Genomic DNA, 17,534 nt, shown 5'->3' on the forward strand with positions numbered 1-17,534 from the left:
ATACAAATAGCCGAATAGACTACTACTTTATCGCCTACAACCATACCACGTTGAATGCACTCGATCTCGTTCGATCTCGGAAGTTAAGCAATGTCGGGCTCGGTTAGTACTTGCATGGGTGACCGGCTGGGAATACCGAGTGTCGTAGGCTTTTCGTCGCCGTTTCATTCGATTTTGCTCTGTTTTCCAACAACTGCGAAATACAAATAGCCGAATAGACTACTATTTTATCGCCTACAACCATACCACGTTGAATGCACCCGATCTCGTTCGATCTCGGAAGTTAAGCAATGTCGGGCTCGGTTAGTACTTGCATGGGTGACCGGCTGGGAATACCGAGGGTCGTAGGCTTTTTGTCGCCGTTTCATTCGATTTTGCTCTGTTTTCCAACAACTGCGAAATACAAATAGCCGAATAGACTACTACTTTATCGCCTACAACCATACCACGTTGAATGCACCCGATCTCGTTCGATCTCGGAAGTTAAGCAATGTCGGGCTCGGTTAGTACTTGCATGGGTGACCGGCTAGGAATACCGAGTGTCGTAGGCTTTTCGTCGCCGTTTCATTTGATTTTGCTCTGTTTTCCAACAACTGCGAAATACAAATAGCCGAATAGACTACTACTTTATCGCCTACAACCATACCACGTTGAATGCACCCGATCTCGTTCGATCTCGGAAGTTAAGCAATGTCGGGCTCGGTTAGTACTTGCATGGGTGACCGGCTGGGAATACCGAGGGTCGTAGGCTTTTCGTCGCCGTTTCATTCGATTTTGCTCTGTTTTCCAACAACTGCGAAATACAAATAGCCGAATAGACTACTACTTTATCGCCTACAACCATACCACGTTGAATGCACCCGATCTCGTTCGATCTCGGAAGTTAAGCAATGTCGGGCTCGGTTTGTACTTGCATGGGTGACCGGCTGGGAATACCGAGTGTCGTAGGGTTTTCGTCGCCGTTTCATTTGATTTTGCTCTGTTTTCCAACAACTGCGAAATACAAATAGCCGAATAGACTACTACTTCATCGCCTACAACCATACCACGTTGAATGCTCCCGATCTTGTTCGATCTCGGAAGTTAAGCAATGTCGGGCTTGGTTAGTACTTGCATGGGTGACCGGCTGGGAATACCGAGTGTCGTAGGCTTTTCGTCGCCGTTTCATTCGATTTTGCTCTGTTTTCTAACAACTGCGAAATACAAATAGCCGAATAGACTACTACTTTATCGCCTACAACCATACCACGGTGAATGCACCCGTTATCGTTCGATCTCGGAAGTTAAGCAATGTCGGGCTCGGTTAGTACTTGCATGGGTGACCGGCTGGGAATACCGAGTGTCGTAGGCTTTTCGTCGCCGTTTCATTCGATTTTGCTCTGTTTTCCAACAACTGCGAAATACAAATAGCCGAATAGACTACTACTTTATCGCCTACAACCATACCACGTTGAATGCACCCGATCTCGTTCGATCTCGGAAGTTAAGCAATGTCGGGCTCGGTTAGTACTTGCATGGGTGGCCGGCTGGGAATACCGAGTGTCGTAGGCTTTTCGTCGCCGTTTCATTCGATTTTGCTCTGTTTTCCAACAACTGCGAAATACAAATAGCCGAATAGACTACTACTTTATCGCCTACAACCATACCACGTTGAATGCACTCGATCTCGTTCGATCTCGGAAGTTAAGCAATGTCGGGCTCGGTTAGTACTTGCATGGGTGACCGGCTGGGAATACCGAGTGTCGTAGGCTTTTCGTCGCCGTTTCATTCGATTTTGCTCTGTTTTCCAACAACTGCGAAATACAAATAGCCGAATAGACTACTATTTTATCGCCTACAACCATACCACGTTGAATGCACCCGATCTCGTTCGATCTCGGAAGTTAAGCAATGTCGGGCTCGGTTAGTACTTGCATGGGTGACCGGCTGGGAATACCGAGGGTCGTAGGCTTTTCGTCGCCGTTTCATTCGATTTTGCTCTGTTTTCCAACAACTGCAAAATACAAATAGCCGAATAGACTACTACTTTATCGCCTACAACCATACCACGTTGAATGCACCCGATCTCGTTCGATCTCGGAAGTTAAGCAATGTCGGGCTCGGTTAGTACTTGCATGGGTGACCGGCTAGGAATACCGAGTGTCGTAGGCTTTTCGTCGCCGTTTCATTTGATTTTGCTCTGTTTTCCAACAACTGCGAAATACAAATAGCCGAATAGACTACTACTTTATCGCCTACAACCATACCACGTTGAATGCACCCGATCTCGTTCGATCTCGGAAGTTAAGCAATGTCGGGCTCGGTTAGTACTTGCATGGGTGACCGGCTGGGAATACCGAGGGTCGTAGGCTTTTCGTCGCCGTTTCATTCGATTTTGCTCTGTTTTCCAACAACTGCGAAATACAAATAGCCGAATAGACTACTACTTTATCGCCTACAACCATACCACGTTGAATGCACCCGATCTCGTTCGATCTCGGAAGTTAAGCAATGTCGGGCTCGGTTTGTACTTGCATGGGTGACCGGCTGGGAATACCGAGTGTCGTAGGGTTTTCGTCGCCGTTTCATTTGATTTTGCTCTGTTTTCCAACAACTGCGAAATACAAATAGCCGAATAGACTACTACTTCATCGCCTACAACCATACCACGTTGAATGCTCCCGATCTTGTTCGATCTCGGAAGTTAAGCAATGTCGGGCTTGGTTAGTACTTGCATGGGTGACCGGCTGGGAATACCGAGTGTCGTAGGCTTTTCGTCGCCGTTTCATTCGATTTTGCTCTGTTTTCTAACAACTGCGAAATACAAATAGCCGAATAGACTACTACTTTATCGCCTACAACCATACCACGGTGAATGCACCCGTTATCGTTCGATCTCGGAAGTTAAGCAATGTCGGGCTCGGTTAGTACTTGCATGGGTGACCGGCTGGGAATACCGAGTGTCGTAGGCTTTTCGTCGCCGTTTCATTCGATTTTGCTCTGTTTTCCAACAACTGCGAAACACAAATAGCCGAATGGACTACTACTTTATCGCCTACAACCATACCACGTTGAATGCACCCGATCTCGTTCGATCTCGGGAGTTAAGCAATGTCGGGCTCGGTTAGTACTTGCATGGGTGGCCGGCTGGGAATACCGAGTGTCGTAGGCTTTTCGTCGCCGTTTCATTCGATTTTGCTCTGTTTTCCAACAACTGCGAAATACAAATAGCCGAATAGACTACTACTTTATCGCCTACAACCATACCACGTTGAATGCACTCGATCTCGGAAGTTAAGCAATGTCGGGCTCGGTTAGTACTTGCATGGGTGACCGGCTGGGAATACCGAGTGTCGTAGGCTTTTTGTCGCCGTTTCATTCGATTTTGCTCTGTTTTCCAACAACTGCGAAATACAAATAGCCGAATAGACTACTACTTTATCGCCTACAACCATACCACGTTGAATGCACCCGTTATCGTTCGATCTCGGAAGTTAAGCAATGTCAGGCTCGGTTAGTACTTGCATGGGTGACCGGCTGGGAATACCGAGTGTCGTAGGATTTTCGTCGCCGTTTCATTCGATTTTGCTCTGTTTTCCAACAACTGCGAAATACAAATAGCCGAATAGACTACTACTTTATCGCCTACAACCATACCACGTTGAATGCACCCGATCTCGTTCGATCTCGAAGTTAAGCAATGTCGGGCTCGGTGAGTACTTGCATGGGTGACCGGCTGGGAATACCGAGTGTCGTAGGCTTTTCGTCGCCGTTTCATTCGATTTTGCTCTGTTTTCCAACAACTGCGAAATACAAATAGCCGAATAGACTACTACTTTATCGCCTACAACCATACCACGTTGAATGCACCCGATCTCGTTCGATCTCGGAAGTTAAGCAATGTCGGGCTCGGTTAGTACTTGCATGGGTGACCGGCTGGGAATACCGAGTGTCGTAGGCTTTTTGTCGCCGTTTCACTCGATTTTGCTCTGTTTTCCAACAACTGCGAAATACAAATAGCCGAATACACTACTACTTTATCGCCTACAACCATACCACGTTGAATGCACCCGATCTTGTTCGATCTCGGAAGTTAAGCAATGTCGGGCTTGGTTAGTACTTGCATGGGTGACCGGCTGGGAATACCGAGTGTCGTAGGCTTTTCGTCGCCGTTTCATTCGATTTTGCTCTGTTTTCTAACAACTGGGAAATACAAATAGCCGAATAGACTACTACTTTATCGCCTACAACCATACCACGTCGAATGCACCCGATCTCGTTCGATCTCGGAAGTTAAGCAATGTCCGTCTCGGTTAGTACTTGCATGGGTGACCGGCTGGGAATACCGAGTGTCGTAGGCTTTTCGTCGCCGCTTCATTCGATTTTGCTCTGTTTTCCAACAACTGCAAAATACAAATAGCCGAATAGACTACTACTTTATCGCCTACAACCATACCACGTTGAATGCACCCGATCTCGTTCGATCTCGGAAGTTAAGCAATGTCGGGCTCGGTTAGTACTTGCATGGGTGACCGGCTGGGAATACCAAGTGTCGTAGGCTTTTCGTCGCCGTTTCATTCGATTTTGCTCTGTTTTCCAACAACTGCGAAATACAAATAGCCGAATAGACTACTACTTTATTGCCTACAACCATACCACGTTGAATGCACCCGATCTCGTTCGATCTCGGAAGTTAAGCAATGTCGGGCTCGGTTAGTACTTGCATGGGTGACCGGCTGGGAATACCAAGTGTCGTAGGCTTTTCGTCGCCGCTTCATTCGATTTTGCTCTGTTTTCTAACAACTGCGAAATACAAATAGCCGAATAGACTACTACTTCATCTCCTACAACCATACCACGTTGAATGCACCCGATCTCGTTCGATCTCGGAAGTTAAGCAATGTCGGGCTCGGTTAGTACTTGCATGGGTGACCGGCTGGGAATACCGAGTGTCGTAGGCTTTTTGTCGCCGTTTCACTTGATTTTGCTCTGTTTTCCAACAACTGCGAAATCCAAATAGCCGAATACACTACTACTTTATCGCCTACAACCATACCACGTTGAATGCACCCGTTATCGTTCGATCTCGGAAGTTAAGCAATGTCGGGCTCGGTTAGTACTTGCATGGGTGACCGGCTGGGAATACCGAGTGTCGTAGGCTTTTCGTCGCCGTTTCATTCGATTTTGCTCTGTTTTCCAACAACTGCAAAATACAAATAGCCGAATAGACTACTACTTTATCGCCTACAACCATACCACGTTGAATGCACCCGATCTCGTTCGATCTCGGAAGTTAAGCAATGTCGGGCTCGGTTAGTACTTGCATGGGTGACCTGCTGAGAATACCGAGTGTCGTAGGCTTTTCGTCGCCGTTTCATTCGATTTTGCTCTGTTTTCCAACAACTGCGAAATACAAATAGCCGAATAGACTACTACTTTATCGCTTACAACCATACCACGTTGAATGCACTCGATCTCGGAAGTTAAGCAATGTCGGGCTCGGTTAGTACTTGCATGGGTGACCGGCTGGGAATACCGAGTGTCGTAGGCTTTTTGTCGCCGTTTCATTCGATTTTGCTCTGTTTTCCAACAACTGCGAAATACAAATAGCCGAATAGACTACTACTTTATCGCCTACAACCATACCACGTTGAATGCACCCGTTATCGTTCGATCTCGGAAGTTAAGCAATGTCAGGCTCGGTTAGTACTTGCATGGGTGACCGGCTGGGAATACCGAGTGTCGTAGGATTTTCGTCGCCGTTTCATTCGATTTTGCTCTGTTTTCCAACAACTGCGAAATACAAATAGCCGAATAGACTACTACTTTATCGCCTACAACCATACCACGTTGAATGCACCCGATCTCGTTCGATCTCGAAGTTAAGCAATGTCGGGCTCGGTGAGTACTTGCATGGGTGACCGGCTGGGAATACCGAGTGTCGTAGGCTTTTCGTCGCCGTTTCATTCGATTTTGCTCTGTTTTCCAACAACTGCGAAATACAAATAGCCGAATAGACTACTACTTTATCGCCTACAACCATACCACGTTGAATGCACCCGATCTCGTTCGATCTCGGAAGTTAAGCAATGTCGGGCTCGGTTAGTACTTGCATGGGTGACCGGCTGGGAATACCGAGTGTCGTAGGCTTTTTGTCGCCGTTTCACTCGATTTTGCTCTGTTTTCCAACAACTGCGAAATACAAATAGCCGAATACACTACTACTTTATCGCCTACAACCATACCACGTTGAATGCACCCGATCTTGTTCGATCTCGGAAGTTAAGCAATGTCGGGCTTGGTTAGTACTTGCATGGGTGACCGGCTGGGAATACCGAGTGTCGTAGGCTTTTCGTCGCCGTTTCATTCGATTTTGCTCTGTTTTCTAACAACTGGGAAATACAAATAGCCGAATAGACTACTACTTTATCGCCTACAACCATACCACGTCGAATGCACCCGATCTCGTTCGATCTCGGAAGTTAAGCAATGTCCGTCTCGGTTAGTACTTGCATGGGTGACCGGCTGGGAATACCGAGTGTCGTAGGCTTTTCGTCGCCGCTTCATTCGATTTTGCTCTGTTTTCCAACAACTGCAAAATACAAATAGCCGAATAGACTACTACTTTATCGCCTACAACCATACCACGTTGAATGCACCCGATCTCGTTCGATCTCGGAAGTTAAGCAATGTCGGGCTCGGTTAGTACTTGCATGGGTGACCGGCTGGGAATACCAAGTGTCGTAGGCTTTTCGTCGCCGTTTCATTCGATTTTGCTCTGTTTTCCAACAACTGCGAAATACAAATAGCCGAATAGACTACTACTTTATTGCCTACAACCATACCACGTTGAATGCACCCGATCTCGTTCGATCTCGGAAGTTAAGCAATGTCGGGCTCGGTTAGTACTTGCATGGGTGACCGGCTGGGAATACCGAGTGTCGTAGGCTTTTTTTTCGTCGCCGTTCCATTCGTTTTTTCTCTGTTTTCTAACAACTGCAAAATACAAATAGCAGAACAGACTACTACTTTATCGACTACAACCATACCACGTTGAATGCACCCGATCTCGTTCGATCTCGGAAGTTAAGCAATGTCGGGCTCGGTTAGTACTTGCATGGGTGACCGGCTGGGAATACCGAGTGTCGTAGGCTTTTCGTCGCCGCTTCATTCGATTTTGCTCTGTTTTCCAACAACTGCAAAATACAAATAGCCGAATAGACTACTACTTTATCGCCTACAACCATACCACGTTGAATGCACCCGATCTCGTTCGATCTCGGAAGTTAAGCAATGTCGGGCTCGGTTAGTACTTGCCTGGGTGACCGGCTGGGAATACCGAGTGTCGTAGGCTTTTCGTCGCCGTTTCATTCGATTTTGCTCTGTTTTCCAACAACTGCGAAATACAAATAGCCGAATAGACTACTACTTTATCGCCTACAACCATACCACGTTGAATGCACCCGATCTCGTTCGATCTCGGAAGTTAAGCAATGTCGGGCTCGGTTAGTACTTGCATGGGTGACCGGCTGGGAATACCGAGTGTCGTAGGCTTTTCGTCGCCGTTTCATTCGATTTTGCTCTGTTTTCCAACAACTGCGAAATACAAATAGCCGAATAGACTACTACTTTATCGCCTACAACCATACCACGTTGAATGCACCCGATCTCGTTCGATCTCGGAAGTTAAGCAATGTCGGGCTCGGTTAGTACTTGCATGGGTGACAGGCTGGGAATACCGAGTGTCGTAGGCTTTTTGTCGCCGTTTCATTCGATTTTGCTCTGTTTTCCAACAACTGCGAAATACAAATAGCCGAATAGACTACTACTTTATCGCCTACAACCATACCACGTTGAATGCACCCGATTTCGTTCGATCTCGAAGTTAAGCAATGTCGGGCTCGGTGAGTACTTGCATGGGTGACCGGCTGGGAATACCGAGTGTCGTAGGCTTTTCGTCGCCGTTTCATTCGATTTTGCTCTGTTTTCCAACAACTGCAAAATACAAATAGCCGAATAGACTACTACTTTATCGCCTTAAACCATACCACGTTGAATGCACCCGATCTCGTTCGATCTCGGAAGTTAAGCAATGTCGGGCTCGGTTAGTACTTGCATGGGTGACCGGCTGGGAATACCGAGTGTCGTAGGCTTTTCGTCGCCGCTTCATTCGATTTTGCTCTGTTTTCCAACAACTGCAAAATACAAATAGCCGAATAGACTACTACTTTATCGCCTACAACCATACCACGTTGAATGCACCCGATCTCGTTCGATCTCGGAAGTTAAGCAATGTCGGGCTCGGTTAGTACTTGCCTGGGTGACCGGCTTGGAATACCGAGTGTCGTAGGCTTTTCGTCGCCGTTTCATTCGATTTTGCTCTGTTTTCCAACAACTGCGAAATACAAATAGCCGAATAGACTACTACTTTATCGCCTACAACCATACCACGTTGAATGCACCCGATCTCGTTCGATCTCGGAAGTTAAGCAATGTCGGGCTCGGTTAGTACTTGCATGGGTGACCGGCTGGGAATACCGAGTGTCGTAGGCTTTTTGTCGCCGTTTCATTCGATTTTGCTCTGTTTTCCAACAACTGCGAAATACAAATAGCCGAATAGACTACTACTTTATCGCCTACAACCATACCACGTTGAATGCACCCGATCTCGTTCGATCTCGGAAGTTAAGCAATGTCGGGCTCGGTTAGTACTTGCATGGGTGACCGGCTGGGAATACCGAGTGTCGTAGGCTTTTTGTCGCCGTTTCATTCGATTTTGCCCTGTTTTCTAACAACTGCAAAATACAAATAGCCGAATAGACTACTACTTTATCGCCTACAACCATACCACGTTGAATGCACCCGATCTCGTTCGATCTCGGAAGTTAAGCAATGTCGGGCTCGGTTAGTACTTGCATGGGTGACCGGCTGGGAATATCGAGTGTCGTAGGCTTTTCGTCGCCGTTTCATTCGATTTTGCTCTGTTTTCCAACAACTGCGAAATACAAATAGCCGAATAGACTACTACTTTATCGCCTACAACCATACCACGTTGAATGCACCCGTTATCGTTCGATCTCGGAAGTTAAGCAATGTCAGGCTCGGTTAGTACTTGCATGGGTGACCGGCTGGGAATACCGAGTGTCGTAGGCTTTTCGTCGCCGTTTCATTCGATTTTGCTCTGTTTTCCAACAACTGCGAAATACAAATAGCCGAATAGACTACTACTTTATCGCCTACAACCATACCACGTTGAATGCACCCGATCTCGTTCGATCTCGGAAGTTAAGCAATGTCGGGCTCGGTTAGTACTTGCATGGGTGACCGGCTGGGAATATCGAGTGTCGTAGGCTTTTCGTCGCCGTTTCATTCGATTTTGCTCTGTTTTCCAACAACTGCGAAATACAAATAGCCGAATAGACTACTACTTTATCGCCTACAACCATACCACGTTGAATGCACCCGTTATCGTTCGATCTCGGAAGTTAAGCAATGTCAGGCTCGGTTAGTACTTGCATGGGTGACCGGCTGGGAATACCGAGTGTCGTAGGCTTTTCGTCGCCGTTTCATTCGATTTTGCTCTGTTTTCCAACAACTGCGAAATACAAATAGCCGAATAGACTACTACTTTATCGCCTACAACCATACCACGTTGAATGCACTCGATCTCGGAAGTTAAGCAATGTCGGGCTCGGTTAGTACTTGCATGGGTCACCGGCTGGGAATACCGAGTGTCGTAGGCTTTTCGTCGCCGTTTCATTCGATTTTGCTCTGTTTTCCAACAACTGCGAAATACAAATAGCCGAATAGACTACTACTTTATCGCCTACAACCATACCACGTTGAATGCACTCGATCTCGGAAGTTAAGCAATGTCGGGCTCGGTTAGTACTTGCATGGGTGACCGGCTGGGAATACCGAGTGTCGTAGGCTTTTTGTCGCCGTTTCATTCGATTTTGCTCTGTTTTCCAACAACTGCGAAATACAAATAGCCGAATAGACTACTACTTTATCGCCTACAACCATACCACGTTGAATGCACCCGTTATCGTTCGATCTCGGAAGTTAAGCAATGTCAGGCTCGGTTAGTACTTGCATGGGTGACCGGCTGGGAATACCGAGTGTCGTAGGCTTTTCGTCGCCGTTTCATTCGATTTTGCTCTGTTTTCCAACAACTGCGAAATACAAATAGCCGAATAGACTACTACTTTATCGCCTACAACCATACCACGTTGAATGCACCCGATCTCGTTCGATCTCGGAAGTTAAGCAATGTCGGGCTCGGTTAGTACTTGCATGGGTGACCGGCTGGGAATACCGAGTGTCGTAGGCTTTTCGTCGCCGTTTCATTCGATTTTGCTCTGTTTTCCAACAACTGCGAAATACAAATAGCCGAATAGACTACTACTTTATCGCCTACAACCATACCACGTTGAATGCACCCGATCTCGTTCGATCTCGGAAGTTAAGCAATGTTGGGCTCGGTTAGTACTTGCATGGGTGACCGACTGGGAATACCGAGTGTCGTAGGCTTTTCGTCGCCGTTTCATTCAATTTTCCTCTGTTTTCCAACAACTGCGAAATACAAATAGCCGAATAGACTACTACTTTATCGCCTACAACCATACCACGTTGAATGCACCCGATCTCGTTCGATCTCGGAAGTTAAGCAATGTCGGGCTTGGTTAGTACTTGCATGGGTGACCGGCTGGGAATACTGAGTGTCGTAGGCTTTTCGTCGCCGTTTCATTCGATTTTGCTCTGTTTTCCAACAACTGCGAAATACAAATAGCCGAATAGACTACTACTTTATCGCCTACAACCATACCACGTTGAATGCACCCGTTATCGTTCGATCTCGGAAGTTAAGCAATGTCAGGCTCGGTTAGTACTTGCATGGGTGACCGGCTGGGAATACCGAGTGTCGTAGGCTTTTCGTCGCCGTTTCATTCGATTTTGCTCTGTTTTCCAACAACTGCAAAATACAAATAGCCGAATAGACTACTACTTTATCGCCTACAACCATACCACGTTGAATGCACCCGATCTCGTTCGATCTCGGAAGTTAAGCAATGTCGGGCTCGGTTAGTACTTGCATGGGTGACCGGCTGGGAATACCGAGTGTCGTAGGCTTTTCGTCGCCGTTTCATTCGATTTTGCTCTGTTTTCCAACAACTGCGAAATACAAATAGCCGAATAGGCTACTACTTTATCGCCTACAACCATACCACGTTGAATGCACCCGATCTCGTTCGATCTCGGAAGTTAAGCAATGTTGGGCTCGGTTAGTACTTGCATGGGTGACCGACTGGGAATACCGAGTGTCGTAGGCTTTTCGTCGCCGTTTCATTCAATTTTGCTCTGTTTTCCAACAACTGCGAAATACAAATAGCCGAATAGACTACTACTTTATCGCCTACAACCATTCCACGTTGAATGCACCCGATCTCGTTCGATCTCGGAAGTTAGGCAATGTCGGGCTCGGTTAGTACTTGCATGGGTGACCGGCTGGGAATACCGAGTGTCGTAGGCTTTTCGTCGCCGTTTCATTCGATTTTGCTCTGTTTTCCAACAACTTCGAAATACAAATAGCCGAATAGACTACTACTTTATCGCCTACAACCATACCACGTTGAATGCACCCGATCTCGTCGATCTCGGAAGTTAAGCAATGTCGGGCTCGGTTAGTACTTGCATGGGTGACCGGCTGGGAATACCGAGTGTCGTAAGCTTTTCGTCGTCGTTTCATTCGATTTTGCTGTGTTTTCTAACAACTGCGAAATACAAATAGCCGAATAGACTACTACTTCATTGCCTACAACCATACCACGTTGAATGCTCCCGATCTTGTTCGATCTCGGAAGTTAAGCAATGTCGGGCTTGGTTAGTACTTGCATGGGTGACCGGCTGGGAATACCGAGTGTCGTAGGCTTTTCGTCGCCGTTTCATTCGATTTTGCTCTGTTTTCTAACAACTGCGAAATACAAATAGCCGAATAGACTACTACTTTATCGCCTACAACCATACCACGTTGAATGCACCCGATCTCAATCGATCTCGGAAGTTAAGCAATGTCGGGCTCGGTTAGTACTTGCATGGGTGACCGGCTGGGAATACCGAGTGTCGTAGGCTTTTTGTCGCCGTTTCACTCGATTTTGCTCTGTTTTCCAACAACTGCGAAATACAAATAGCCGAATACACTACTACTTTATCGGCTACAACCATACCACGTTGAATGCACCCGTTATCGTTCGATCTCGGAAGTTAAGCAATGTCGGGCTCGGTTAGTACTTGCATGGGTGACCGGCTGGGAATACCGAGTGTCGTAGGCTTTTCGTCGCCGTTTCATTCGATTTTGCTCTGTTTTCCAACAACTGCAAAATACAAATAGCCGAATAGACTACTACTTTATCGCCTACAACCATACCACGTTGAATGCACCCGATCTCGTTCGATCTCGGAAGTTAAGCAATGTCGGGCTCGGTTAGTACTTGCATGGGTGACCTGCTGAGAATACCGAGTGTCGTAGGCTTTTCGTCGCCGTTTCATTCGATTTTGCTCTGTTTTCCAACAACTGCGAAATACAAATAGCCGAATAGACTACTACTTTATCGCTTACAACCATACCACGTTGAATGCACTCGATCTCGGAAGTTAAGCAATGTCGGGCTCGGTTAGTACTTGCATGGGTGACCGGCTGGGAATACCGAGTGTCGTAGGCTTTTTGTCGCCGTTTCATTCGATTTTGCTCTGTTTTCCAACAACTGCGAAATACAAATAGCCGAATAGACTACTACTTTATCGCCTACAACCATACCACGTTGAATGCACCCGTTATCGTTCGATCTCGGAAGTTAAGCAATGTCAGGCTCGGTTAGTACTTGCGTGGGTGACCGGCTGGGAATACCGAGTGTCGTAGGATTTTCGTCGCCGTTTCATTCGATTTTGCTCTGTTTTCCAACAACTGCGAAATACAAATAGCCGAATAGACTACTACTTTATCGCCTACAACCATACCACGTTGAATGCACCCGATCTCGTTCGATCTCGGAAGTTAAGCAATGTCGGGCTCGGTTAGTACTTGCATGGGTGACCGGCTGGGAATACCGAGTGTCGTAGGCTTTTCGTCGCCGTTTCATTCGATTTTGCTCTGTTTTCCAACAACTGCGAAATACAAATAGCCGAATAGACTACTACTTTATCGCCTACAACCATACCACGTCGAATGCACCCGATCTCGTTCGATCTCGGAAGTTAAGCAATGTCGGGCTCAGTTAGTACTTGCATGGGTGACCGGCTGGGAATACCGAGTGTCGTAGGCTTTTCGTCGCCGCTTCATTCGATTTTGCTCTGTTTTCCAACAACTGCAAAATACAAATAGCCGAATAGACTACTACTTTATCGCCTACAACCATACCACGTTGAATGCACCCGATCTCGTTCGATCTCGGAAGTTAAGCAATGTCGGGCTCGGTTAGTACTTGCATGGGTGACCGGCTGGGAATACCGAGTGTCGTAGGCTTTTCGTCGCCGTTTCATTCGATTTTGCTCTGTTTTCCAACAACTGCGAAATAAAAATAGCCGAATAGACTACTACTTTATTGCCTACAACCATACCACGTTGAATGCACCCGATCTCGTTCGATCTCGGAAGTTAAGCAATGTCGGGCTCGGTTAGTACTTGCATGGGTGACCGGCTGGGAATACCGAGTGTCGTAGGATTTTCGTCGCCGTTTCATTCGATTTTGCTCTGTTTTCCAACAACTGCGAAATACAAATAGCCGAATAGACTACTACTTTATCGCCTACAACCATACCACGTTGAATGCACCCGATCTCGTTCGATCTCGGAAGTTAAGCAATGTCGGGCTCGGTTAGTACTTGCATGGGTGACCGGCTGGGAATACCGAGTGTCGTAGGCTTTTCGTCGCCGTTTCATTCGATTTTGCTCTGTTTTCTAACAACTGCGAAGTACAAATAGCCGAATAGACTACTACTTTATCGCCTACAACCATACCACGTTGAATGCACCCGATCTCGTTCGATCTCGGAAGTTAAGCAATGTCGGGCTCGGTTAGTACTTGCATGGGTGACCGGCTGGGAATACCGAGTGTCGTAGGCTTTTTGTAGCCGTTTCACTCGATTTTGCTCTGTTTTCCAACAACTGCGAAATACAAATAGCCGAAAACACTACTACTTTATCGCCTACAACCATACCACGTTGAATGCACCCGTTATCGTTCGATCTCGGAAGTTAAGCAATGTCGGGCTCGGTTAGTACTTGCATGGGTGACCGGCTGCGAATACCGAGTGTCGTAGGCTTTTCGTCGCCGTTTCATTCGATTTTGCTCTGTTTTCCAACAACTGCAAAATACAAATAGCCGAATAGACTACTACTTTATCGCCTACAACCATACCACGTTGAATGCACCCGATCTCGTTCGATCTCGGAAGTTAAGCAATGTCGGGCTCGGTTAGTACTTGCATGGGTGACCTGCTGAGAATACCGAGTGTCGTAGGCTTTTCGTCGCCGTTTCATTCGATTTTGCTCTGTTTTCCAACAACTGCGAAATACAAATAGCCGAATAGACTACTACTTTATCGCTTACAACCATACCACGTTGAATGCACTCGATCTCGGAAGTTAAGCAATGTCGGGCTCGGTTAGTACTTGCATGGGTGACCGGCTGGGAATACCGAGTGTCGTAGGCTTTTTGTCGCCGTTTCATTCGATTTTGCTCTGTTTTCCAACAACTGCGAAATACAAATAGCCGAATAGACTACTACTTTATCGCCTACAACCATACCACGTTGAATGCACCCGTTATCGTTCGATCTCGGAAGTTAAGCAATGTCAGGCTCGGTTAGTACTTGCATGGGTGACCGGCTGGGAATACCGAGTGTCGTAGGATTTTCGTCGCCGTTTCATTCGATTTTGCTCTGTTTTCCAACAACTGCGAAATACAAATAGCCGAATAGACTACTACTTTATCGCCTACAACCATACCACGTTGAATGCACCCGATCTCGTTCGATCTCGGAAGTTAAGCAATGTCGGGCTCGGTTAGTACTTGCATGGGTGACCGGCTGGGAATACCGAGTGTCGTAGGCTTTTCGTCGCCGTTTCATTCGATTTTGCTCTGTTTTCCAACAACTGCGAAATACAAATAGCCGAATAGACTACTACTTTATCGCCTACAACCATACCACGTCGAATGCACCCGATCTCGTTCGATCTCGGAAGTTAAGCAATGTCGGGCTCGGTTAGTACTTGCATGGGTGACCGGCTGGGAATACCGAGTGTCGAAGGCTTTTCGTCGCCGCTTCATTCGATTTTGCTCTGTTTTCCAACAACTGCAAAATACAAATAGCCGAATAGACTACTACTTTATCGCCTACAACCATACCACGTTGAATGCACCCGATCTCGTTCGATCTCGGAAGTTAAGCAATGTCGGGCTCGGTTAGTACCTGCATGGGTGACCGGCTGGGAATACCGAGTGTCGTAGGCTTTTCGTCGCCGTTTCATTCGATTTTGCTCTGTTTTCCAACAACTGCGAAATAAAAATAGCCGAATAGACTACTACTTTATTGCCTACAACCATACCACGTTGAATGCACCCGATCTCGTTCGATCTCGGAAGTTAAGCAATGTCGGGCTCGGTTAGTACTTGCATGGGTGACCAGCTGGGAATACCGAGTGTCGTAGGCTTTTCGTCGCCGTTTCATTCGATTTTGCTCTGTTTTCCAACAACTGCGAAATACAAATAGCCGAATAAACTACTACTTTATCGCCTACAACCATACCACGTCGAATGCACCCGATCTCGTTCGATCTCGGAAGTTAAGCAATGTCGGGCTCAGTTAGTACTTGCATGGGTGACCGGCTGGGAATACCGAGTGTCGTAGGCTTTTCGTCGCCGCTTCATTCGATTTTGCTCTGTTTTCCAACAACTGCAAAATACAAATAGCCGAATAGACTACTACTTTATCGCCTACAACCATACCACGTTGAATGCACCCGATCTCGTTCGATCTCGGAAGTTAAGCAATGTCGGGCTCGGTTAGTACTTGCATGGGTGACCGGCTGGGAATACCGAGTGTCGTAGGCTTTTCGTCGCCGTTTCATTCGATTTTGCTCTGTTTTCCAACAACTGCGAAATAAAAATAGCCGAATAGACGACTACTTTATTGCCTACAACCATACCACGTTGAATGCACCCGATCTCGTTCGATCTCGGAATTTAAGCAATGTCGGGCTCGGTTAGTACTTGCATGGGTGACCGGCTGGGAATACCGAGTGTCGTAGGATTTTCGTCGCCGTTTCATTCGATTTTGCTCTGTTTTCCAACAACTGCGAAATACAAATAGCCGAATAGACTACTACTTTATCGCCTACAACCATACCACGTTGAATGCACCCGATCTCGTTCGATCTCGGAAGTTAAGCAATGTCGGGCTCGGTTAGTACTTGCATGGGTGACCGGCTGGGAATACCGAGTGTCGTAGGCTTTTCGTCGCCGTTTCATTCGATTTTGCTCTGTTTTCTAACAACTGCGAAGTACAAATAGCCGAATAGACTACTACTTTATCGCCTACAACCATACCACGTTGAATGCACCCGATCTCGTTCGATCTCGGAAGTTAAGCAATGTCGGGCTCGGTTAGTACTTGCATGGGTGACCGGCTGGGAATACCGAGTGTCGTAGGCTTTTTGTCGCCGTTTCACTCGATTTTGCTCTGTTTTCCAACAACTGCGAAATACAAATAGCCGAAAACACTACTACTTTATCGCCTACAACCATACCACGTTGAATGCACCCGTTATCGTTCGATCTCGGAAGTTAAGCAATGTCGGGCTCGGTTAGTACTTGCATGGGTGACCGGCTGCGAATACCGAGTGTCGTAGGCTTTTCGTCGCCGTTTCATTCGATTTTGCTCTGTTTTCCAACAACTGCAAAATACAAATAGCCGAATAGACTACTACTTTATCGCCTACAACCATACCACGTTGAATGCACCCGATCTCGTTCGATCTCGGAAGTTAAGCAATGTCGGGCTCGGTTAGTACTTGCATGGGTGACCTGCTGAGAATACCGAGTGTCGTAGGCTTTTCGTCGCCGTTTCATTCGATTTTGCTCTGTTTTCCAACAACTGCGAAATACAAATAGCCGAATAGACTACTACTTTATCGCCTACAACCATACCACGTTGAATGCACCAGATCTCGTTCGATCTCGGAAGTTAAGCAATGTCGGGCTCGGTTAGTACTTGCATGGGTGACCGGCTGGGAATACCGAGTGTCGTAGGCTTTTTGTCGCCGTTTCATTCGATTTTGCTCTGTTTTCCAACAACTGCAAAATACAAATAGCCGAATAGACTACTACTTTATCGCCTACAACCATACCACGTTGAATGCACCCGATCTCGTTCGATCTCGGAAGTTAAGCAATGTCGGGCTCGGTTAGTACTTGCATGGGTGACCTGCTGAGAATACCGAGTGTCGTAGGCTTTTTGTCGCCGTTTCATTCGATTTTGCTCTGTTTTCCAACAAC

General features: G+C 46.9%; 62 non-coding genes and 26 pseudogenes across 62 annotated transcripts; all 88 read left to right on the forward strand.

Moving 5' to 3' along the window:
• Positions 1 to 32: 32 nt before the first annotated feature.
• On the forward strand, positions 33 to 151 carry LOC144414857 (5S ribosomal RNA). The gene has a single exon (XR_013470748.1). It is a non-coding gene; the product is annotated as a 5S ribosomal RNA (ribosomal RNA).
• Positions 152 to 232: 81 nt separating this feature from the next.
• Positions 233 to 351, forward strand: LOC144415190 (5S ribosomal RNA). Its single transcript, XR_013471082.1, has one exon. It is a non-coding gene; the product is annotated as a 5S ribosomal RNA (ribosomal RNA).
• An 81-nt stretch (positions 352 to 432) lies between these two features.
• LOC144415015 (5S ribosomal RNA) lies at positions 433 to 551 on the forward strand. The gene has a single exon (XR_013470907.1). It is a non-coding gene; the product is annotated as a 5S ribosomal RNA (ribosomal RNA).
• Positions 552 to 632: 81 nt separating this feature from the next.
• LOC144415191 (5S ribosomal RNA) lies at positions 633 to 751 on the forward strand. Its single transcript, XR_013471083.1, has one exon. It is a non-coding gene; the product is annotated as a 5S ribosomal RNA (ribosomal RNA).
• Positions 752 to 832: 81 nt separating this feature from the next.
• Positions 833 to 951, forward strand: LOC144416845 (5S ribosomal RNA). The gene has a single exon (XR_013472738.1). It is a non-coding gene; the product is annotated as a 5S ribosomal RNA (ribosomal RNA).
• An 81-nt stretch (positions 952 to 1,032) lies between these two features.
• Positions 1,033 to 1,151, forward strand: LOC144416388 (5S ribosomal RNA). The gene has a single exon (XR_013472281.1). It is a non-coding gene; the product is annotated as a 5S ribosomal RNA (ribosomal RNA).
• Positions 1,152 to 1,232: 81 nt separating this feature from the next.
• Positions 1,233 to 1,351, forward strand: LOC144418382 (5S ribosomal RNA; annotated as a pseudogene).
• Positions 1,352 to 1,432: 81 nt separating this feature from the next.
• LOC144415063 (5S ribosomal RNA) lies at positions 1,433 to 1,551 on the forward strand. The gene has a single exon (XR_013470955.1). It is a non-coding gene; the product is annotated as a 5S ribosomal RNA (ribosomal RNA).
• Positions 1,552 to 1,632: 81 nt separating this feature from the next.
• LOC144414858 (5S ribosomal RNA) lies at positions 1,633 to 1,751 on the forward strand. Its single transcript, XR_013470749.1, has one exon. It is a non-coding gene; the product is annotated as a 5S ribosomal RNA (ribosomal RNA).
• An 81-nt stretch (positions 1,752 to 1,832) lies between these two features.
• LOC144415193 (5S ribosomal RNA) lies at positions 1,833 to 1,951 on the forward strand. The gene has a single exon (XR_013471085.1). It is a non-coding gene; the product is annotated as a 5S ribosomal RNA (ribosomal RNA).
• An 81-nt stretch (positions 1,952 to 2,032) lies between these two features.
• On the forward strand, positions 2,033 to 2,151 carry LOC144415016 (5S ribosomal RNA). The gene has a single exon (XR_013470908.1). It is a non-coding gene; the product is annotated as a 5S ribosomal RNA (ribosomal RNA).
• Positions 2,152 to 2,232: 81 nt separating this feature from the next.
• On the forward strand, positions 2,233 to 2,351 carry LOC144415194 (5S ribosomal RNA). Its single transcript, XR_013471086.1, has one exon. It is a non-coding gene; the product is annotated as a 5S ribosomal RNA (ribosomal RNA).
• Positions 2,352 to 2,432: 81 nt separating this feature from the next.
• LOC144416846 (5S ribosomal RNA) lies at positions 2,433 to 2,551 on the forward strand. Its single transcript, XR_013472739.1, has one exon. It is a non-coding gene; the product is annotated as a 5S ribosomal RNA (ribosomal RNA).
• Positions 2,552 to 2,632: 81 nt separating this feature from the next.
• LOC144416389 (5S ribosomal RNA) lies at positions 2,633 to 2,751 on the forward strand. The gene has a single exon (XR_013472282.1). It is a non-coding gene; the product is annotated as a 5S ribosomal RNA (ribosomal RNA).
• Positions 2,752 to 2,832: 81 nt separating this feature from the next.
• On the forward strand, positions 2,833 to 2,951 carry LOC144418383 (5S ribosomal RNA; annotated as a pseudogene).
• Positions 2,952 to 3,032: 81 nt separating this feature from the next.
• LOC144416602 (5S ribosomal RNA) lies at positions 3,033 to 3,151 on the forward strand. Its single transcript, XR_013472495.1, has one exon. It is a non-coding gene; the product is annotated as a 5S ribosomal RNA (ribosomal RNA).
• Positions 3,152 to 3,232: 81 nt separating this feature from the next.
• On the forward strand, positions 3,233 to 3,341 carry LOC144412301 (5S ribosomal RNA; annotated as a pseudogene).
• Positions 3,342 to 3,422: 81 nt separating this feature from the next.
• On the forward strand, positions 3,423 to 3,541 carry LOC144412572 (5S ribosomal RNA; annotated as a pseudogene).
• Positions 3,542 to 3,622: 81 nt separating this feature from the next.
• LOC144418088 (5S ribosomal RNA) lies at positions 3,623 to 3,740 on the forward strand (annotated as a pseudogene).
• An 81-nt stretch (positions 3,741 to 3,821) lies between these two features.
• Positions 3,822 to 3,940, forward strand: LOC144416217 (5S ribosomal RNA). Its single transcript, XR_013472111.1, has one exon. It is a non-coding gene; the product is annotated as a 5S ribosomal RNA (ribosomal RNA).
• Positions 3,941 to 4,021: 81 nt separating this feature from the next.
• Positions 4,022 to 4,140, forward strand: LOC144415514 (5S ribosomal RNA). Its single transcript, XR_013471405.1, has one exon. It is a non-coding gene; the product is annotated as a 5S ribosomal RNA (ribosomal RNA).
• An 81-nt stretch (positions 4,141 to 4,221) lies between these two features.
• Positions 4,222 to 4,340, forward strand: LOC144418265 (5S ribosomal RNA; annotated as a pseudogene).
• An 81-nt stretch (positions 4,341 to 4,421) lies between these two features.
• LOC144413806 (5S ribosomal RNA) lies at positions 4,422 to 4,540 on the forward strand. The gene has a single exon (XR_013469697.1). It is a non-coding gene; the product is annotated as a 5S ribosomal RNA (ribosomal RNA).
• Positions 4,541 to 4,621: 81 nt separating this feature from the next.
• On the forward strand, positions 4,622 to 4,740 carry LOC144413817 (5S ribosomal RNA). The gene has a single exon (XR_013469708.1). It is a non-coding gene; the product is annotated as a 5S ribosomal RNA (ribosomal RNA).
• Positions 4,741 to 4,821: 81 nt separating this feature from the next.
• On the forward strand, positions 4,822 to 4,940 carry LOC144415052 (5S ribosomal RNA). The gene has a single exon (XR_013470944.1). It is a non-coding gene; the product is annotated as a 5S ribosomal RNA (ribosomal RNA).
• Positions 4,941 to 5,021: 81 nt separating this feature from the next.
• On the forward strand, positions 5,022 to 5,140 carry LOC144417842 (5S ribosomal RNA; annotated as a pseudogene).
• An 81-nt stretch (positions 5,141 to 5,221) lies between these two features.
• LOC144414400 (5S ribosomal RNA) lies at positions 5,222 to 5,340 on the forward strand. The gene has a single exon (XR_013470290.1). It is a non-coding gene; the product is annotated as a 5S ribosomal RNA (ribosomal RNA).
• Positions 5,341 to 5,421: 81 nt separating this feature from the next.
• LOC144412582 (5S ribosomal RNA) lies at positions 5,422 to 5,530 on the forward strand (annotated as a pseudogene).
• Positions 5,531 to 5,611: 81 nt separating this feature from the next.
• On the forward strand, positions 5,612 to 5,730 carry LOC144412573 (5S ribosomal RNA; annotated as a pseudogene).
• An 81-nt stretch (positions 5,731 to 5,811) lies between these two features.
• Positions 5,812 to 5,929, forward strand: LOC144418089 (5S ribosomal RNA; annotated as a pseudogene).
• Positions 5,930 to 6,010: 81 nt separating this feature from the next.
• LOC144416228 (5S ribosomal RNA) lies at positions 6,011 to 6,129 on the forward strand. Its single transcript, XR_013472122.1, has one exon. It is a non-coding gene; the product is annotated as a 5S ribosomal RNA (ribosomal RNA).
• An 81-nt stretch (positions 6,130 to 6,210) lies between these two features.
• On the forward strand, positions 6,211 to 6,329 carry LOC144415516 (5S ribosomal RNA). Its single transcript, XR_013471407.1, has one exon. It is a non-coding gene; the product is annotated as a 5S ribosomal RNA (ribosomal RNA).
• Positions 6,330 to 6,410: 81 nt separating this feature from the next.
• Positions 6,411 to 6,529, forward strand: LOC144418267 (5S ribosomal RNA; annotated as a pseudogene).
• An 81-nt stretch (positions 6,530 to 6,610) lies between these two features.
• On the forward strand, positions 6,611 to 6,729 carry LOC144413828 (5S ribosomal RNA). Its single transcript, XR_013469719.1, has one exon. It is a non-coding gene; the product is annotated as a 5S ribosomal RNA (ribosomal RNA).
• An 81-nt stretch (positions 6,730 to 6,810) lies between these two features.
• On the forward strand, positions 6,811 to 6,929 carry LOC144416240 (5S ribosomal RNA). The gene has a single exon (XR_013472133.1). It is a non-coding gene; the product is annotated as a 5S ribosomal RNA (ribosomal RNA).
• An 85-nt stretch (positions 6,930 to 7,014) lies between these two features.
• LOC144415209 (5S ribosomal RNA) lies at positions 7,015 to 7,133 on the forward strand. The gene has a single exon (XR_013471101.1). It is a non-coding gene; the product is annotated as a 5S ribosomal RNA (ribosomal RNA).
• An 81-nt stretch (positions 7,134 to 7,214) lies between these two features.
• On the forward strand, positions 7,215 to 7,333 carry LOC144414777 (5S ribosomal RNA). The gene has a single exon (XR_013470668.1). It is a non-coding gene; the product is annotated as a 5S ribosomal RNA (ribosomal RNA).
• An 81-nt stretch (positions 7,334 to 7,414) lies between these two features.
• LOC144416252 (5S ribosomal RNA) lies at positions 7,415 to 7,533 on the forward strand. The gene has a single exon (XR_013472145.1). It is a non-coding gene; the product is annotated as a 5S ribosomal RNA (ribosomal RNA).
• An 81-nt stretch (positions 7,534 to 7,614) lies between these two features.
• Positions 7,615 to 7,733, forward strand: LOC144416912 (5S ribosomal RNA). The gene has a single exon (XR_013472805.1). It is a non-coding gene; the product is annotated as a 5S ribosomal RNA (ribosomal RNA).
• Positions 7,734 to 7,814: 81 nt separating this feature from the next.
• On the forward strand, positions 7,815 to 7,932 carry LOC144418417 (5S ribosomal RNA; annotated as a pseudogene).
• Positions 7,933 to 8,013: 81 nt separating this feature from the next.
• On the forward strand, positions 8,014 to 8,132 carry LOC144417414 (5S ribosomal RNA). Its single transcript, XR_013473307.1, has one exon. It is a non-coding gene; the product is annotated as a 5S ribosomal RNA (ribosomal RNA).
• Positions 8,133 to 8,213: 81 nt separating this feature from the next.
• LOC144416160 (5S ribosomal RNA) lies at positions 8,214 to 8,332 on the forward strand. The gene has a single exon (XR_013472054.1). It is a non-coding gene; the product is annotated as a 5S ribosomal RNA (ribosomal RNA).
• An 81-nt stretch (positions 8,333 to 8,413) lies between these two features.
• LOC144416263 (5S ribosomal RNA) lies at positions 8,414 to 8,532 on the forward strand. Its single transcript, XR_013472156.1, has one exon. It is a non-coding gene; the product is annotated as a 5S ribosomal RNA (ribosomal RNA).
• An 81-nt stretch (positions 8,533 to 8,613) lies between these two features.
• On the forward strand, positions 8,614 to 8,732 carry LOC144416274 (5S ribosomal RNA). The gene has a single exon (XR_013472167.1). It is a non-coding gene; the product is annotated as a 5S ribosomal RNA (ribosomal RNA).
• Positions 8,733 to 8,813: 81 nt separating this feature from the next.
• LOC144414718 (5S ribosomal RNA) lies at positions 8,814 to 8,932 on the forward strand. The gene has a single exon (XR_013470608.1). It is a non-coding gene; the product is annotated as a 5S ribosomal RNA (ribosomal RNA).
• Positions 8,933 to 9,013: 81 nt separating this feature from the next.
• LOC144412016 (5S ribosomal RNA) lies at positions 9,014 to 9,132 on the forward strand (annotated as a pseudogene).
• An 81-nt stretch (positions 9,133 to 9,213) lies between these two features.
• Positions 9,214 to 9,332, forward strand: LOC144414719 (5S ribosomal RNA). Its single transcript, XR_013470609.1, has one exon. It is a non-coding gene; the product is annotated as a 5S ribosomal RNA (ribosomal RNA).
• Positions 9,333 to 9,413: 81 nt separating this feature from the next.
• On the forward strand, positions 9,414 to 9,532 carry LOC144412017 (5S ribosomal RNA; annotated as a pseudogene).
• An 81-nt stretch (positions 9,533 to 9,613) lies between these two features.
• LOC144412777 (5S ribosomal RNA) lies at positions 9,614 to 9,722 on the forward strand (annotated as a pseudogene).
• Positions 9,723 to 9,803: 81 nt separating this feature from the next.
• LOC144412302 (5S ribosomal RNA) lies at positions 9,804 to 9,912 on the forward strand (annotated as a pseudogene).
• An 81-nt stretch (positions 9,913 to 9,993) lies between these two features.
• Positions 9,994 to 10,112, forward strand: LOC144412018 (5S ribosomal RNA; annotated as a pseudogene).
• Positions 10,113 to 10,193: 81 nt separating this feature from the next.
• On the forward strand, positions 10,194 to 10,312 carry LOC144416285 (5S ribosomal RNA). Its single transcript, XR_013472178.1, has one exon. It is a non-coding gene; the product is annotated as a 5S ribosomal RNA (ribosomal RNA).
• An 81-nt stretch (positions 10,313 to 10,393) lies between these two features.
• Positions 10,394 to 10,512, forward strand: LOC144412865 (5S ribosomal RNA). Its single transcript, XR_013469119.1, has one exon. It is a non-coding gene; the product is annotated as a 5S ribosomal RNA (ribosomal RNA).
• An 81-nt stretch (positions 10,513 to 10,593) lies between these two features.
• On the forward strand, positions 10,594 to 10,712 carry LOC144414894 (5S ribosomal RNA). The gene has a single exon (XR_013470785.1). It is a non-coding gene; the product is annotated as a 5S ribosomal RNA (ribosomal RNA).
• An 81-nt stretch (positions 10,713 to 10,793) lies between these two features.
• LOC144412019 (5S ribosomal RNA) lies at positions 10,794 to 10,912 on the forward strand (annotated as a pseudogene).
• Positions 10,913 to 10,993: 81 nt separating this feature from the next.
• LOC144416296 (5S ribosomal RNA) lies at positions 10,994 to 11,112 on the forward strand. Its single transcript, XR_013472189.1, has one exon. It is a non-coding gene; the product is annotated as a 5S ribosomal RNA (ribosomal RNA).
• An 81-nt stretch (positions 11,113 to 11,193) lies between these two features.
• Positions 11,194 to 11,312, forward strand: LOC144412976 (5S ribosomal RNA). The gene has a single exon (XR_013469130.1). It is a non-coding gene; the product is annotated as a 5S ribosomal RNA (ribosomal RNA).
• Positions 11,313 to 11,393: 81 nt separating this feature from the next.
• Positions 11,394 to 11,512, forward strand: LOC144417173 (5S ribosomal RNA). Its single transcript, XR_013473065.1, has one exon. It is a non-coding gene; the product is annotated as a 5S ribosomal RNA (ribosomal RNA).
• Positions 11,513 to 11,593: 81 nt separating this feature from the next.
• On the forward strand, positions 11,594 to 11,711 carry LOC144417542 (5S ribosomal RNA; annotated as a pseudogene).
• Positions 11,712 to 11,792: 81 nt separating this feature from the next.
• Positions 11,793 to 11,911, forward strand: LOC144416390 (5S ribosomal RNA). Its single transcript, XR_013472283.1, has one exon. It is a non-coding gene; the product is annotated as a 5S ribosomal RNA (ribosomal RNA).
• Positions 11,912 to 11,992: 81 nt separating this feature from the next.
• On the forward strand, positions 11,993 to 12,111 carry LOC144415030 (5S ribosomal RNA). The gene has a single exon (XR_013470922.1). It is a non-coding gene; the product is annotated as a 5S ribosomal RNA (ribosomal RNA).
• Positions 12,112 to 12,192: 81 nt separating this feature from the next.
• On the forward strand, positions 12,193 to 12,311 carry LOC144418384 (5S ribosomal RNA; annotated as a pseudogene).
• Positions 12,312 to 12,392: 81 nt separating this feature from the next.
• LOC144414401 (5S ribosomal RNA) lies at positions 12,393 to 12,511 on the forward strand. Its single transcript, XR_013470291.1, has one exon. It is a non-coding gene; the product is annotated as a 5S ribosomal RNA (ribosomal RNA).
• An 81-nt stretch (positions 12,512 to 12,592) lies between these two features.
• On the forward strand, positions 12,593 to 12,701 carry LOC144412583 (5S ribosomal RNA; annotated as a pseudogene).
• Positions 12,702 to 12,782: 81 nt separating this feature from the next.
• On the forward strand, positions 12,783 to 12,901 carry LOC144412676 (5S ribosomal RNA; annotated as a pseudogene).
• Positions 12,902 to 12,982: 81 nt separating this feature from the next.
• LOC144416307 (5S ribosomal RNA) lies at positions 12,983 to 13,101 on the forward strand. The gene has a single exon (XR_013472200.1). It is a non-coding gene; the product is annotated as a 5S ribosomal RNA (ribosomal RNA).
• An 81-nt stretch (positions 13,102 to 13,182) lies between these two features.
• LOC144417077 (5S ribosomal RNA) lies at positions 13,183 to 13,301 on the forward strand. The gene has a single exon (XR_013472970.1). It is a non-coding gene; the product is annotated as a 5S ribosomal RNA (ribosomal RNA).
• Positions 13,302 to 13,382: 81 nt separating this feature from the next.
• On the forward strand, positions 13,383 to 13,501 carry LOC144416318 (5S ribosomal RNA). The gene has a single exon (XR_013472211.1). It is a non-coding gene; the product is annotated as a 5S ribosomal RNA (ribosomal RNA).
• Positions 13,502 to 13,582: 81 nt separating this feature from the next.
• Positions 13,583 to 13,701, forward strand: LOC144415701 (5S ribosomal RNA). Its single transcript, XR_013471594.1, has one exon. It is a non-coding gene; the product is annotated as a 5S ribosomal RNA (ribosomal RNA).
• An 81-nt stretch (positions 13,702 to 13,782) lies between these two features.
• On the forward strand, positions 13,783 to 13,901 carry LOC144416329 (5S ribosomal RNA). Its single transcript, XR_013472222.1, has one exon. It is a non-coding gene; the product is annotated as a 5S ribosomal RNA (ribosomal RNA).
• An 81-nt stretch (positions 13,902 to 13,982) lies between these two features.
• LOC144416341 (5S ribosomal RNA) lies at positions 13,983 to 14,101 on the forward strand. Its single transcript, XR_013472233.1, has one exon. It is a non-coding gene; the product is annotated as a 5S ribosomal RNA (ribosomal RNA).
• An 81-nt stretch (positions 14,102 to 14,182) lies between these two features.
• Positions 14,183 to 14,301, forward strand: LOC144418283 (5S ribosomal RNA; annotated as a pseudogene).
• Positions 14,302 to 14,382: 81 nt separating this feature from the next.
• Positions 14,383 to 14,501, forward strand: LOC144414402 (5S ribosomal RNA). Its single transcript, XR_013470292.1, has one exon. It is a non-coding gene; the product is annotated as a 5S ribosomal RNA (ribosomal RNA).
• An 81-nt stretch (positions 14,502 to 14,582) lies between these two features.
• LOC144412584 (5S ribosomal RNA) lies at positions 14,583 to 14,691 on the forward strand (annotated as a pseudogene).
• Positions 14,692 to 14,772: 81 nt separating this feature from the next.
• On the forward strand, positions 14,773 to 14,891 carry LOC144412574 (5S ribosomal RNA; annotated as a pseudogene).
• An 81-nt stretch (positions 14,892 to 14,972) lies between these two features.
• On the forward strand, positions 14,973 to 15,091 carry LOC144416352 (5S ribosomal RNA). Its single transcript, XR_013472245.1, has one exon. It is a non-coding gene; the product is annotated as a 5S ribosomal RNA (ribosomal RNA).
• An 81-nt stretch (positions 15,092 to 15,172) lies between these two features.
• On the forward strand, positions 15,173 to 15,291 carry LOC144417209 (5S ribosomal RNA). Its single transcript, XR_013473102.1, has one exon. It is a non-coding gene; the product is annotated as a 5S ribosomal RNA (ribosomal RNA).
• Positions 15,292 to 15,372: 81 nt separating this feature from the next.
• On the forward strand, positions 15,373 to 15,491 carry LOC144414447 (5S ribosomal RNA). The gene has a single exon (XR_013470337.1). It is a non-coding gene; the product is annotated as a 5S ribosomal RNA (ribosomal RNA).
• An 81-nt stretch (positions 15,492 to 15,572) lies between these two features.
• On the forward strand, positions 15,573 to 15,691 carry LOC144415137 (5S ribosomal RNA). The gene has a single exon (XR_013471029.1). It is a non-coding gene; the product is annotated as a 5S ribosomal RNA (ribosomal RNA).
• An 81-nt stretch (positions 15,692 to 15,772) lies between these two features.
• LOC144417078 (5S ribosomal RNA) lies at positions 15,773 to 15,891 on the forward strand. The gene has a single exon (XR_013472971.1). It is a non-coding gene; the product is annotated as a 5S ribosomal RNA (ribosomal RNA).
• An 81-nt stretch (positions 15,892 to 15,972) lies between these two features.
• Positions 15,973 to 16,091, forward strand: LOC144416364 (5S ribosomal RNA). The gene has a single exon (XR_013472257.1). It is a non-coding gene; the product is annotated as a 5S ribosomal RNA (ribosomal RNA).
• Positions 16,092 to 16,172: 81 nt separating this feature from the next.
• On the forward strand, positions 16,173 to 16,291 carry LOC144417431 (5S ribosomal RNA). The gene has a single exon (XR_013473324.1). It is a non-coding gene; the product is annotated as a 5S ribosomal RNA (ribosomal RNA).
• Positions 16,292 to 16,372: 81 nt separating this feature from the next.
• On the forward strand, positions 16,373 to 16,491 carry LOC144416375 (5S ribosomal RNA). Its single transcript, XR_013472268.1, has one exon. It is a non-coding gene; the product is annotated as a 5S ribosomal RNA (ribosomal RNA).
• An 81-nt stretch (positions 16,492 to 16,572) lies between these two features.
• Positions 16,573 to 16,691, forward strand: LOC144416386 (5S ribosomal RNA). Its single transcript, XR_013472279.1, has one exon. It is a non-coding gene; the product is annotated as a 5S ribosomal RNA (ribosomal RNA).
• Positions 16,692 to 16,772: 81 nt separating this feature from the next.
• On the forward strand, positions 16,773 to 16,891 carry LOC144418284 (5S ribosomal RNA; annotated as a pseudogene).
• Positions 16,892 to 16,972: 81 nt separating this feature from the next.
• On the forward strand, positions 16,973 to 17,091 carry LOC144414403 (5S ribosomal RNA). The gene has a single exon (XR_013470293.1). It is a non-coding gene; the product is annotated as a 5S ribosomal RNA (ribosomal RNA).
• An 81-nt stretch (positions 17,092 to 17,172) lies between these two features.
• On the forward strand, positions 17,173 to 17,291 carry LOC144415971 (5S ribosomal RNA). Its single transcript, XR_013471865.1, has one exon. It is a non-coding gene; the product is annotated as a 5S ribosomal RNA (ribosomal RNA).
• An 81-nt stretch (positions 17,292 to 17,372) lies between these two features.
• Positions 17,373 to 17,491, forward strand: LOC144414404 (5S ribosomal RNA). Its single transcript, XR_013470294.1, has one exon. It is a non-coding gene; the product is annotated as a 5S ribosomal RNA (ribosomal RNA).
• Positions 17,492 to 17,534: the final 43 nt, after the last annotated feature.

The sequence above is a fragment of the Styela clava genome, chromosome 15 (genome assembly GCF_964204865.1).
Source record: "Styela clava chromosome 15, kaStyClav1.hap1.2, whole genome shotgun sequence".
NCBI lineage: Eukaryota > Metazoa > Chordata > Ascidiacea > Stolidobranchia > Styelidae > Styela > Styela clava.